General features: G+C 37.8%; 1 long non-coding RNA gene across 1 annotated transcript in view; it reads right to left on the bottom strand.

Moving 5' to 3' along the window:
• Positions 1–9,889: 9,889 nt before the first annotated feature.
• LOC140505258 (uncharacterized) overlaps positions 9,890–14,923 on the bottom strand; it is a 106,623-nt gene continuing 101,589 nt past the window's right edge. Inside the window, exons 2-3 of the long non-coding RNA XR_011967429.1 lie at positions 10,525–10,599; positions 9,890–10,149 (exon numbers count right to left, since the gene is read on the bottom strand). This is a non-coding gene — a long non-coding RNA (uncharacterized lncRNA). The remainder of the gene's footprint in view (positions 10,150–10,524; positions 10,600–14,923) is intronic.

Below are 14,923 nucleotides of genomic sequence, written 5' to 3'. Positions count from 1 at the left end.
ACCTAGAGAAGGTCAGAGAGGCTCACAAGCAATCTTGAGAATTTACCCTAAGGAAAAATAATAGATGTGCTTATTTGCATGGTTTTTGTGGTAGAGTGGAAAGAGTGCTGACTCTGGAATAAGAAAAACAGAGTTCAAGTTCCAGCTCTGCTACTTAGTAATTATGAGACCCTGGCCAAGTCATGTCTTTTTAGGCCTCAATTTCCTGGACTCTATAAAATGAAAGTGACGAGCTAGCTCCTTTTTGAGGTCTACTCCAGCTGTGAAGTTCAGACCCTAATAAGGAATCAGCAAAAAGTGGCAGCTAGATTACCAAAGAATTTTGTTTTTGGGGAAAAAGTATCCCACACTTAAAAAAACATGCACACTTTTTCACTGGATTTTCCAATTCTTTATTTTATGGGAATGGGTCAGAGCCTCAAATCTAGAACCTAAACATTTTGTCTCACCCTCCTCTCTTCAGTGGATAGAGTACCAGGCCTGGAGTCAGGAAGACTCATCTTCCAGAGTTCAAATCTGGCCTCAGACACTTATAAGCTCTGTGACCCTGGGCAAGTCACTTAACCCTGTTTGCCTCAGTTTTCTCAACTGTAAAATGAGCTAGAGAAGGAAGTGGAAAACCACTTCAGTATCTTTGCCAAGAAAACCCCAAATGAGTCACAAGGGTTGGAGGTGACTGAAAAACAACTAAATGCCACCTCTCTCCAGCTTTTCTCCCTTCACTGGTGGGATCAGTCATTTGTGCACACTAGGCAGGGTCTGAAAATTGGATCCCCCTGCATTTGAAAATTGTGCCTTCTGAATATTGCTTATTATCAGCTGGAGGCTTACAGCCATTAATATAATTCATACAGTTTGATTTATTACAAAATAAATACCCATAGGCCACAGAGAGTAGAATTTTCTGTCACTAAAATATGTGTGTTTTAAAAAGTACTATTATAATATGTTCTTTTTTGTGCCTATCTCCTACACACCCCTCCCTTTCCATGTTATATTAAACAGTATCCTACTTTTCTTGTCTTGAGTCCTATATGTTTACTGGGAATGTTGAAGTGGCAATCAGTTGGTACTGAGAAAAGTGAGAGAACTTCTCTCCTGTAGGATGACATCTTTTATTTTATTTTTGTCAAGTGCAAGGACCCTGGGAGTGATGTAATTCATAGTAATAGCTGTTGCTGTGAGATCCATAAACTTCCCTCTAACATAGAGAGCCTTTGAGGCCAGGATGATCCAACATGGGTTGAAGCACCTGCTCTGTCTGACTAGTCTGACTAGACTGTTATTAAAGGGACAGAAACAGTCACAAACTCCTCTTCCCTCCTCCAGGTAACCTCCTCTTCCATAGTCTCTCATTTGCCTCTCAGTCCAGATGACTGAGCATAGCAGTGCTCCTGTACTAGATGAAAAGAAAGATTTCCCTCAGAGTTTCTAGTCTAATAGAGAAGATGAGTAAACAAATGAGTAAAACAAAGAATGACATGATAAGGGCAAAGGCAAGATCCAGAAATGTGCTAAAGAAATAGGAAGAAGAAGAGAACTCTTCTAGCTGGAAGCATCAGGAAAAGCTTCATGGAGTAGGTAGATCTTAAAGGAAGAGACATTCTAATAGGCAATGAATGTGGAGGGTGTATGTTCCAAGCAGAGGTAGATAATGGTCAAAAGTGCAGGAGCAGGAATGGGCAAAACAAGATTAGGAACATGTAAAAATCCAGTGTGATAAAAAGAAGGGTAGAAATGCACATTTCAACCAGGTTCTGGAAGACTTTGGATATCAGGCTAAGGAATCCATGGTTTCTTCTCTTGGCAATAGTGAGCCATAGGATATTTTTGATGAAGAGAGTGTCATGATCAGACATGTTTACAAGGAAGCCAATGTAGTGGAATTTCTCTGCCCTCTCCTCTCTAACATCTCCTCTTTTCTCTTTCCACTTATATCCCCCACAATGAAATGGATATTTCTGTGTGCTCTTTGCATCCTGTTAATTCAGAACATCTACGATACAGGTGTGCCCTGATTTAGCAAATCCTGTTACACAGAAATCCAAAGTTACAAAACAAATGAATAGAGAGTGATTACTCATGTTACAAAAGCCTGTGCAAAATGGCTTATTTAATCATTTAATGGAGGGATGTCATGGAATTGTAATGCTTAAATGTTGGTAGTCATTGCCAATTGAAAATCAATTAGAAAACAAAACTACTTAAGAAGTATAGTCAGTCAGAAAATTATTCATTTTAGGCAGATTTTATTTGCATATAGCATATTCAGCAGTGAGAGATACACCCCAGGATGGTGGATGAAGAACTGGTCTTGGAGTCAGGAATACTTTCATTCAAAATCCTTTCCTGATCTTTCAGTACCCCAGGTAACAAGTTATAAAAAAAATAGGAATTAACATTGGTAGAGGAGTTTCCTTACCTAGAACTCTCTGAAGGAATGAAATCATAGGTCTAGTCAGTTTACCCCCCAGAAATATAAGCTATACATAAAGAGAGGTTTACTCATCTCAGTACTGTTTTAGATTTCTGATTTTTATAGCTCCTTTCTCCTAAGCACACTTCATATGAAATCTCATTTACCTTCCCCACAACCTGGTAAGTCAAGAAGTCTTAGAAGTTGACCTGGAAATTTCCTTATCAGTTCACTAACATAACTCTTGGTTAATGCCAACTAAAAATTGGGATAAAGTATTTAAAAAGGGAGGAAGGCACAAGTATTTATTAAGCACCTACTATGTTCTAAACTCCACACCAAGCTCTTTACAAATGTTATCTGGTTTGATCCTTGAAACAAACCTGTAAGGGATTTTCAATTGAGGAAACTGACATATTTAACTTACTTGTCCAAGGTCATAGCTAACAAATATCTGAAGCTGAACATGAACCCTGTAACTCCAGCCCCAGCACCCCATTCACAGCTTCATCTACCTTCCAGGATTTAGGATTCACAGAATGAATACCCCTTAGCATATCTTCTAAAACAAAAATTAACCAAGGTTATGCAAGCACCAGGGCTCCCTAGCCTTCCAACTCCTGGATGAATTTTTTAAAAAAGCTAAATAAAACCTATATTGATCCTACCCCAGAAAAGTGTGGTACTTTTAACAACATAGACAATTAGATTGATCAAAGACCAGAATCCCAGTCAAGGAAAAGGAAGCATGGTATCCTGGAAAGAGAAGTGGATTTGGAGCATGAGGAATCATTCTGCCACATCTGTGTGACCTTGGGCAAATTTCCTAACTTCTCTGGGTCTTGTTTCCCTCTTCTGGAAAATCATGAGATTGGACTAGATGAACTCTAAGTTTCCTTCTGGTTCTAAGTATATGATCTTAAGTTTTAAAATAAAAATTCAAAAACTGCCTAGAGGGAAGGCATGAAAGAGATGAAAAAAAAAGTCATGCTGATTTTTATAATATGGATTTTGGTTACAATGGTGTGTAGGAGAGGGAAGCTCCCAAATTTGGCGTATGGTTACATGCATGTCCATCCATGGGGAGCATTGGAATGAAAGCAATAAGTAAGCAACCACTTGCTAAAGAATCCATAAGTGAGGCTTCCATATGAAGGATCCTAAGGACTGGAGCACATACCTATACTCACCACCCTGGATTCAGAGAAATTGAAGAAGGACCAATCCTATGATAGCTTCTATGACCCTACCTTTTCACCAGAATTTTAGTAATTCACCAATACCTTGTGATTTCTATAATGTAGGTATTCATTCCAATGATTCAGATCAAAGTTCATCTTATTTCTGCCCATCCTGAAAAAGTTTTATGCATATACTCCCATAAATCAATCATAGTCGGACATCTACCATATAGCATACTATAGGCTTTACTCTTGTTTTTTTGGCATTGCACAGATACTAAAGAATGGAGCACCTAGGCTCTCCATCAGTTATCTCTTGCTCTTGCTACATGATTTTTGCGCATCATTTTTTGTCCCAATAATGATTTTCCCATTCAGAGAATAGAATGCTTTACAATCTCTTTTCCTACATAATTCCTTTTTTTGTAATGTGTTATCTTTTATTTATGCCCAGCACATGTCTCTGTTTTGTCCTTTGGGTCATACTCAATTTCAATTATTCAAAATTGAGGTTTAATAATAGGCATTAAAAAAGGATCAGTCAAAAAAATTCTCTTTTAGTTCCTTGGTTATGTGGAAGCCTCTGAGATTATTGAGATTTCTATTTAGGATCCACAATTATTTCAATACCAATCTTTCAGCACTGCAATTTTATCGAATGATGGAATTCAAGACTTATTATCTCCATTCTGAAGATAAATTAAAGTTCAAAGAGGTTAAACAACTTGTTGAATGTCACATAACAATAGTGTAGCTGCATAGACATTTGACCCCACATCTACTGACACTAGTGACCAGACAGACAGCAGGGCACTTTAAAGTATTCCAGGAGAGCAATTTGGAAATATGCCCAAAAGGCTATGAAACTATGCATACTCTTTGACCCAGCAATATCACTGCTAGGTCTATATTCCAAAGAGATTTAAAAAAAGAGAAAAGGACCTATTTGTGCAAAAATATTTATTGCAACTCCTTTTATGGTAGCTAAGAATTGGACATTGAGGAGATATCCATCAATTGGGAAATGGCTGAAACAAGTGGTGGTACATGAATGTGATGGAATATTATTGTGCTAAAAAAATGAGGAGCAGGCAGATTTCAGAAAAATCTGGAAGGACTTACATGAACTGATACAAAATGAATTTAGCAGAACCAGGTAAATGTTGTACACAGCAACAACAATATTGTAAAAACGATTTAGCTGCTCTCAGTAACACTATGATCCAAGACATTCCCAAAGGGTTCATGATGAAAAACACTATCTGCCACCAGAGAAAGAACTGATATTGTCTGAATACAGATTAAAGCAAACTATTTTTCTATTTCTTCCTTCTTTCCCTTCTTTTCCTTCCTTCCTTTCTTTCTTGTCTTCTTGCATAAAATGACTAGTATGGAAATATTTTACATTATTTATGTAAATATCATTCACATGATTGTACATGTATAATCTCTATCAGATTATATCAGATATATCTATATCCTCAGGGAGGGGGAGAGGAGGAAGAGATAGAATTTGGAACTTAAAACTTAAAAAAGTGATGAATATTAAAAATTGTTTTATGTGTAATTGGGGAAAATCAAATATTATTTTTTTAAAAGTGTACCAAGACTATTAGTAGACTACAAAGTCAAAGTGTCAAACTGTAATATGGTGACCAAAAAAGCTAGTTGAATATGTTGTATTAAGAGGAGCAAGGTCCAGGACTAGAATCAGTCCTCTTGCTGTACTATGCCTTGGTCAAATCATATCTGGGTGTCACATTTTAGGAAAGACTTTGATGAGCTGGTGCACATACAAAGGACAACCAACAGGATGGTGAAGGGCCTGAATATTATGCCATATGAGAATTGGTTGACTGAACTAAGGATCTTTAATTTGGTTAAGAGAAGATTTAGTAGGGATCATGATGTTGAGGTAGCAAGGCACCCTAAGGGAGACCTAGGAGGTGCTGTGTATCAGGTAAGTCAAACCACCACCAACACCACCACCACCACTTCCACTGTCTCCTCTCAAACCCTGAAGGAGAAAATCCAGGACCTTGAACCCAAGAGAGTTGGGGAGAGTAATGCTTCTAGACCAACCTCATCCCCCCATCTCCACCCAAGCCTTCAGCTAGGGAAACAACCCTTGTTGAGATGCCACTTGGCAATTGCTTCTGTGGGTGCTGTAGCTATTAAAGACCAGAAATGAAAGTTTTTACTATCAGAGTCCTTGGTACTGTCAGATAGTTCACCATCAGAAACAGATAGGATTTCATCAATGGAAATGACGTTAACAAAGGGGTATTACCATCTTCTTTGCTGTTATACTATAAGGATCATGAGAATTTTCTAACTTCCACTTGAAGTTGAAATTTTTTATTTGTGCTGTTTACCATTAGAATATGAGCTCCTAATAGAGCAAAAACTGCCTTGCTTTTCTATTTGTTGTTCCAGCACTTAGCACAATGGCTTCCAAATAGAAAGTACATAATAGGTGCTTTGTCATTTGAATAAGTTCATTTCTGGATCATTTCTTTCCAGTATTTGACCAGACATCTTCTACTTTATCCTGTAGGTAGAATGAGGAGCAGTAGCTAGAAGGTGTAAAAAGGCTTTATTAACTTATTTAGGCTTTTGATAGGAAAGTTACCAAGTGTCTCATTTTCAAATCTCCAAAACATTTCTATGTAATATACATATATGTATATATACACATGTGTATATATACAGACATCTGTATATACATGCACACACATATGCAAACACATATACTGCCAAAGTAAATGAATTTATACTTTCCAGTGTTGTACACATGGAGGATAATGTTGATACATGCATTGCCAGAACTAGCTCAGAGTTTGGGAGGCTCAGAAATGTGGGATAGAAGAGGTATTAGGCTGCCTATCAAGCTGAAGGTCTACAGAGTAGGTGTTGCATGCCTGTGAAACCTGGACAGTGTACCAGTGCCATGCTGGGAAACTGAGTCGCTTCCATTTGAATTGTCTTAAGAAGATTCTGAAGATCACCTAGTAGGATAAGGTACCAGACACTGAGTTCCTTTCTCAAACCGAACTGCCAAGGATTCAAACTCTACTGCAGAGAACACAGCTCTGATGGGCTCAGTGTGACAGCCATGTTGTTTGATTGGCAAAAACACATTTGCCTAAAGACTATTTTACAGAGAAGTCACACAAAGCAAGTGCTCTCATGGAGGTCAGAAGAAAGGATACAAGAACACTCTCAAAGCCTCTCTGAAGAACTTTAGAATTGATTATGAGACATGGGAGACACTGGCACAGAACCCCTGGCATGGAGCGCCCACAACAAGGAAGGCTATATGAGCAAACCAGAATAGTAATAGCTCAAAGGAAATGTGAGATATGCAAATTTAGAGCTATCTCCACTCCAAATATTCAAATGGAGTAAGTAGGCCATAAATGTGCTTTCTCAGTTTATGTTGGTCTGATTAGCCACAGATGAACGTACTTACCTTGACCCCAACATAGTGATGTCATTTTATTCCTCTTTGAGCATGAAGAACAACAACCAACCAACCACATATACATGCACACATACATATACATGTATCTCTAGCTACATATGTATATATGTACACATACATATACATATATATGAGATAAGCATTGGACACATTGTAAACCCATAGTTATGTCTACCTAACATAGAGATGAATTTAGGTTTGATGTAAGAAAAAACTTTCTATCAATTTCCAGGTATGTGACTTAAGCCTAGGAACAAGACTCTCATTGTCTGTACCTGACAACTTCTGATTTCTACTGGGTACTGCCTCAGGGCAATTTCTACTGCCGGAACTGAAGGACTGGGACATCCTCCCCATCAGATTTTCCCCCCCTCCCCCCACTTAATAGTACTTTGTTTTTTCTGTCTGCCTGTAAAGATAGATTTGGACATTCACTTTTATAAGATTTTGAGTTCCAAATTTTTTTCTCCCTTCTTTCCTTCCCTCTCTCCTCCCCAAGATGGCATGCAATCTAATTAAGGCTATCATATTAAATAATATAGTACAGTCACATTAAACACATTTCCACATTAATCTTGTTGTGAAAGAAGAATCAGAACAAAAGGGAAAATGATGAGAAAGGGAAAAAAAGAGAAAACAGTATGCTCTGATCTGCATTCAGACTCCATAGTTCTTTCTCTGGATGTGTATAGCGTTTTCCATCACGAGTCTTTTGGAACTCTTTTAGAACATTATATTGCTGAGAAGAGCTAAGTCTATCAAAGTTGATCATCACACAAAGTTGCTGTTACTGCATACAATGTTCTCCTGGTTCTGCTCATTTTGCTCAACATCAGTTCATGTAAGTCTTTCAAGGTTTTTCTGAAATGTGCCTGTTCATCATTTCTTATAGCACAATAGTATTCCATTACAAACTTTTACCACAACTTGTTCAGCCATTCCCCAATTGATGGGAATTCCCTCAGTTTCCAATTCTTTAACACCACAAAAAGGGTCTTTTTCCATTTTTGTGATCTCTTTGGGAAACAGATCTAGTAGTGATATTACTGGATCAAAGGATATGCACAATTTATAGCCTCCACAAACAGTTCATTAGGGTTCCAATTTTTCCACTTTTCCAACATTTATTTTTCCTTTTTGTCATTTTAGCCAATTTGATAGGTGTGAGGTAGTACCTTAGGACTGTTTTAATTTGCATTTATCTGATCAATAGTGATTTAAAGCACTTTTTCCATATTTCTTCATCTGAAAACTGCCTGTTCATATCCTTTGAGCATTTATCAATTAGGGAGTGACTTGTATTCTTATAAATTTGACTCCATTCTCTCCACATTTGAGAAATGAGGCCTTTATCAGAAACACTGGCAATAAAAATTATTTCCCAGCTTTCTGGTTTCCTTTTAATCTTGGTAGTATTCGTTTTGTTCGTGCAAAAGCTTTTAAATTTAATGTAATCAAAATTATCCATTTTGCATTTCAAAATGTTCTCAATCTCCGGTTTGGTCATAATTTCTTCCTTTCTCCATAAATCTGACAGGTACACTAGTCCTTACTCTCCTAATTTGTTTATAATATCATCCTCTATGTCTAAACCATGTACCCATTTTGACCTTATCTTGATATATGGTGTGAGATGTTGATCTATACCTGGTTTCTGCCATACTATTTTTCAGTTTTCCCAGCAACTTTTGTCCCCAGTTCTTTAAGGTCCTTCCCCAATGCCATTTTCAGGTATGCCCAGATCTTTGCCCACCTCCCAATTCTGTGGGGCCCTGCCCTAGGTCCATCTCTAGCATTAGGCTGCTTTCCAAGGATAAGACTTCTTCCATTTCTTAATACCCAAGACCTTCTCCAGGGAAGTCAGAGCACTCTTGCTTTCTAACTGAAGTCTCACCCCTTTTTCTTTTATGAGGTGAGTCATTTTCCAAGACCTCAAAGCACACAACATCACTGCCTGCCATGAGGTCAGACCTGAAGCATAATTAAATGCCTCCTTCAAGATCCCTTCATCTAATAATACTCTGCTCATACTCTTTCCTCAATGGATAGTTGAACCCTTAGCTATGTATATGCCAACCCTGTTTCCCATCAACTGTTCCTCCCACCTCAATTCTACCCCTCCCCTACTCACATCAGCCTGCTTTTCCCACTGTATCCTTATTGCAAGAGCTCTTTCCCTGTTCTTCCATCTCCTGTCTACTCTGTATATATCTTCTGTGTACCTAGTTATCTGCACATCATCTCCTTGATTAGAATGTAAGTTCCTTCAGGGCAGGGACGGTTACTGCCTTTCTTTGCATCCCCAGTGTTTAGCACAATGCCTGGCACATAGAAAGCACTGAATAAATTTTGGTTGACTTTAAACTTGTTGACCTATATTGATCCTACAATCCACTAAAAGCCCTTAATATTTTTCACATGAACTGTTTTCTAGTCACACCTCCCCCATCCTCTAGTCACATGATTGCTTTTTGGAATCCAAACATTTAACTTTATATTTGCCCCTACTGAATTCTATGTTATAAGGGTGGACCCATTGTTTTTCACCTGTTGTGACTGTTATGGACCCTGACTGTTCTCCAGCATGCTAGGTATCCTTTCCACATTTGTGTCATCTGCAGAGCAGCCATGCATATATTGTAAGGATGTGAGGGATTTTAAAATTAGAACCTTGAATTCAAATTCTGGTTCTGCTACTGGCTACCTTATTACCTGTGTGACCTTGGATAAGTCTTTTCCATCTCTCTAAGCCCCAGTTAGCTCACCTGCATAAGTTAGAGGGAAGTAGGCTAAATGGCCTCAAAGGTTTCTCCCAGTTCTAAATCTATAATCTTAGAAATTTGAAAAGCACATACTTTATTCCTTTGTCCAAAGGAAACCTCAGTCAAGGTTTAAATTATTCCAATTGTCATTTCTCTATGGTGTTACAGTTCAGAATCCACTTAACTTTATTAGTGTCAAGTCCACATTTGTCCATCTTGTCAATAAGAATATCATGAGAAGTTTTGTCAAATGCCTTGTTGAAACCCAAGTGCACTGTATCTTTGTTATTCCTCTGATCTACCAGCCTACCTTGTAAAAAGGGGAAAAAAGGAAATGAGGTTAGTCTGGCATGACCTATTTTTGATGAATTCATGCTGGCTCTTAGTAATCACCATTTGCCTTTCTACATACCTTCACACTATCCCTTTAACAATATGTCCTAGAATTTTTGCCAGGAATTGAAATCAAGCTCCCTGGTATATAGTTTGTATCATCCTCCTTTTTGAAAATTGGTACAACATTTTTTTCAGCTCTAGTTCTGAGGTCCCTCTAAGTCCTCTATGATTTTTCCAAGATTATCAACAGCGTTTACACCTGCAACTTCTTTCAGTTCCCTGGGATCTCATTTATCTGAACCTGATAACTTGAACCCACCAAGGACAGCTTCTGGGTGCTCTTACCCTCTCCTCACATCTCTTTCATTTTATTTTCCTCTTCAGTATTTTTTCCTCTTTTGCACTCTGATGATTACTGTCCTTGGTAGAGAAAAGAGATGCAAAATAGTAAAGTAGCTTTGCCAATCTACCCCAAACAAAAGTTCTATATTTGCTTTGAGATTTCTTTTGCTCCCAGTACAGCTTTATAAAAATTCTTTTTTGGTTCTCCTGGGCATTCATCGCCAGTTCATTCTGAGATTTAGCACTCCTAACATTATTCTCATGGGGCCAGCCATTCTTTTGTATTCCTCTGCAGTTATGTCTTGGCTTTTACTTTCTGTATGCATATTTTTTTTAAAATAAATCTTAGTCTATGAATTTCCTGTACATCCGTAACAGTCTTTTTAAGAGTCACACACACACACACACACACACACACACACACTCATTTTTATCCTTCTTAGAATAATGTGTTTGTGTTGTCAGCATTTAATTCTTGGAAGTATCGCATTCCTTTTGAACTAATTTCCCCTTGAGAATTTCAGCCCTTGTGATCCTTCCTCTCCTTTGCCTAACACTATGAAATCTGTTCTCCCTAAATATAAAGCGCATATCAGATTGTCAAATTTTCCCCGACTTATATCCCACAACTAAGATTGGAAGGTCATTCCCTCCCAAGTTTGCCATGATTTCTATTTTAACATTTCAGTTCTGAATGATTGACCATAGTTCTTTGATCTTCTGTCTCTTAAAGAATGAAATTATAATAAAGAACCAAATACATAACTAAAGGAGGGCTTTATCACCCACTTGGTTTTTGGCAGAGAGAACCCACAGACATCTGGACAGTTCTGGAAAGTTGTCCCTTACTACTGGTTTTATGCGTCGGTGAGCTTTTGTGGTTTGCTTCCCAAACTCATCTCCATAGTAAACTCCCACAAACATTATTGTTTTTGTTTCTGGCTTCACTGACCTTTAGTGAAAAGTTCACTATGCTTTTCCCTTCCCTCCAACTTGTGAAATTCCTCATGAACATAGCATCTTTTCATACTAATCTACTCAGTGCTCCTGTTACTTGATGTCTACTTTTTGAATAAGGTATATCTTAATCAATGATAGGGGCTTGGAGAGACAACTATCTAAGAGTCAGGAAGATCGGGGTTCAAGTCCCTAGCCTGACACATATGGGCTGAGTAACACTGGATAAATTCCTTAACCATTTAGTGCCTTCAAACAACTCTCTAAGACTCTAAGACACAGAACAGGTGGCTATCTGCACAGGTGGAGGGAGAGTTCTCAGTTGAAGCTCTCTAAAACAATACTATCTTAGCTCTAGACGAAAATACCTGTCCAATGCTAGAGTCTTATCATGAGACTCATCTCATCAAGTGTGAATGATAATTATGAGGTTGAATTTTCCTCCATGCATTAACATCTCTATTACAGCTTGTATATTCTGTAAAAAAGGTATTAATACTAGCACCTACTTCCCAGGGTTGTTGTAAGGATCAAACAAGATATTATTTTTAAAATTCTTTGCAAACTTTAAAAGGAAATCTAGAAAGTGTGTGTGTGTATATATATACATATATATATTTCTATATCTATATCTATCTATATATAGAGAGAGAGAGAAAAAGGAGCAATGGGATAGTTTGGTATGAAAAAATGCTATATACATATATGTATGCACACATTCATACACACATAATGTATATAATACAGAATGATGTACAATATAACATATACTATATATTGCTCTTATCATTGTTATTCTGCATTTATTTAGGGAAAATGAGACTATGGATTTTGTTATTGTCCTTCCTTCTTGAAGAGTGTTTCCTATGAGTTCTTTGTCTTTTCTAGTAATATTTTTTTGTATATTTTGTATATTTTACAATACTTTGTCTTTTCTAGATAATATTTTTCCTCCAATGTTGTACCTTGTATGATCTCAGTGGCATCTGGCTTGGGGAATAAGTGTGTACAGTTTTATCCCCACCCACTCCACTTTCAGTTTAAATCCCCTTTTATCCAGCCACTCAAATAGAAACACAGCACCTAATGTAGGGATGGGCTCTAAGCAGCAGCTAGCATATCCTCATCTATTTTAGACTAAGATCTTTAAGCAGGGATGCTGGGTGCTGGGCATCCCCTATTTCCCTGTATAGTCATTAAAACTCAGATAGCCAGTGAAAGCTGATCTCCCAGGAAGAGAACAGGATGATCACCCTCAGACATCCCACTCCCTTTCTTGTTTTATCCCATCCCCTTATAAGAGGATGGAGGAGCAAACTGAGAAAGGGGTGATATCCTAGAGGAGGAATAGCTCTCTTCCAGAGATCCTTCTGGATTGAACTCTAGGTAGAAGACACTCATTTCTTGAGTGTGTGTTGGTGTTTATGTGTGTGTGTGTGTGTGCGCACATGTGTATGCCTGTATATAATTGGGGGTCAGAGAAGTTTCATATGAGTTGAAATTTCACGGATCTTGGAAATTAGGAGAAAAAATAGTTATTGTTCAAATCTGCCCAGAGGGTCCATGTCTAAAAATGTCTGTAAATGCATATGCACATGAACACGTGTGCACACACGCACGCACACACACACACACACACATATTGCTTAGCTCTTTCCAATCACCCAAAAAATGGTCATCATTGGACCCAGGCTTTGAAGCTATCTTTTTCCCAAGGTTATTTTCTCACAGACCCTTTCTCCCAAGGCTTCATGGCTCTACTGTGTCACTCTGCTATACAGCAGATTCTCACTGAGTGATAGGTGAGGACAGGAGATAATGGAGAGCTACAATCCCTCTCTTGTGTTTTTAAAATTATGAGATAACCAAAAACTATACAACCAAGAATATATGAAGACTGACCCTGACTCTGTGGTGGGATTAAAGTCCAGTGAGCTATAATCAAAAGTGCTGAATTCTAGTCCCAGCCCTGCAGCTAAAATTTGTGTGACCTTGAGTTCAAACCATTTAATTTCTTTTAGCCTCAGTTTCCTCATCTGTAAAATGAGGGATTATTTTAGAAAATATTATGGATTTTTCAGCTCTTAAATTCTGTAACTCTAATACTGAGTTTATGAACACAAAATTTAATGATGAAATTAAATAACACTCACAATCAAATTAATTGTACATTGAGATTATTTAAGTTGATTTAATTGATATCTTTTTGTTTTATATTATATCCTTCTTCTTTCCCTCTTCCTCCCCCAGAAAACCATCCCTTATAACAAAGAATTTTAAAAAGAGGGAAAAAATCTGCAAAACAGATAAACACAAAAAATCTGATCTTCTATGAAACGTTTTTATAACACTATTATTATTGTAAATTAATATTGTACCTCATACTTATCAGATTGTCAAAGCTGATCCAAAACATTTCAAATGTTGAAGGGTCAGTGGGAAAAGAGGAACATTGATGCACTATTCATGGAGCTGTGAACACAAGTCTAACCCTTCTTTATAAAGAAAAGGAAAAAAAAGAAAGCCCTTCACATAGTTGAGTACAACTATCTGCTCCTCCCAACCTGTGCCTGCTCTTTCCCAGGCCAGCCATGCTCAGTTGATCCCTTCAATGGTCCCTCTTGTAGTCACAGGATCCCAGATTTAGCTCTAGCAGGCTCACTGAATCATAGACATAGAGCAGAAAGGGTCAGATTATCTAGTCCATATACTTCTTTTTACATTAGAAGAAACTGGGACTCAGAGAGGTCATGACTTGCCCAAGATCATACAATTGGTACCTTAAAGATAATCTAAGCCAAATCCCTCATTTTTACAGCTGAGGAAACAGGCTCACAGAGATCATGGGATTATCACATCATAGATTTGGAGTTCAAAGGAACCAGCTATAATTAAGGGCTTTACAGGCCACATAGTCCAGAACCAGACTGGAATGCAGGGAGATAAACGGACTTGCCCAACAGGTAGTAAGTAGCAAAGCTGAGATTTGAACCCAGCGCTACCAAAATCCAAAGGTAATACTCTTTCCGTTGAACTAAGTGACCTGATTTATAGCAGCTCTTTTTGGTGGTGGCCAAGAACTGGCAACTGAAGGAATGCCCATCAATTGGAGAAAGGCTGAACAGTTGTAGTATATGAATGTAATGGAATACTATTGTGCTAGAAGAAATGATAAACAGGTGGACTTCAGAAAAACCTGAAAAGACTTATATGAGCTGATGCTGAGTGAAGTGAACAGAACCAGGAGAACATTGTACACAGTAACAGCCATAGTGATGGAGGACTTATTTTGATAGACTTAGCCCTTCTCAGAAATGCAAGAACCTAAAACAGTTCCAAAGAACTCATGATGGAAAATGCCATCCACATCCGGAGAAAGAAGTATGGAGTCAGAATGCAGAGCGAAACAGACTATTTTCTTTTTTGTTTTGTTTTCTTTCTCATG

This window comes from Notamacropus eugenii, chromosome 5 (genome assembly GCF_028372415.1).
Source record: "Notamacropus eugenii isolate mMacEug1 chromosome 5, mMacEug1.pri_v2, whole genome shotgun sequence".
Taxonomy (NCBI): domain Eukaryota; kingdom Metazoa; phylum Chordata; class Mammalia; order Diprotodontia; family Macropodidae; genus Notamacropus; species Notamacropus eugenii.
Note: the sequence above shows the minus strand (reverse complement) of the source record. Positions and strands in the feature narration are given on the sequence as shown.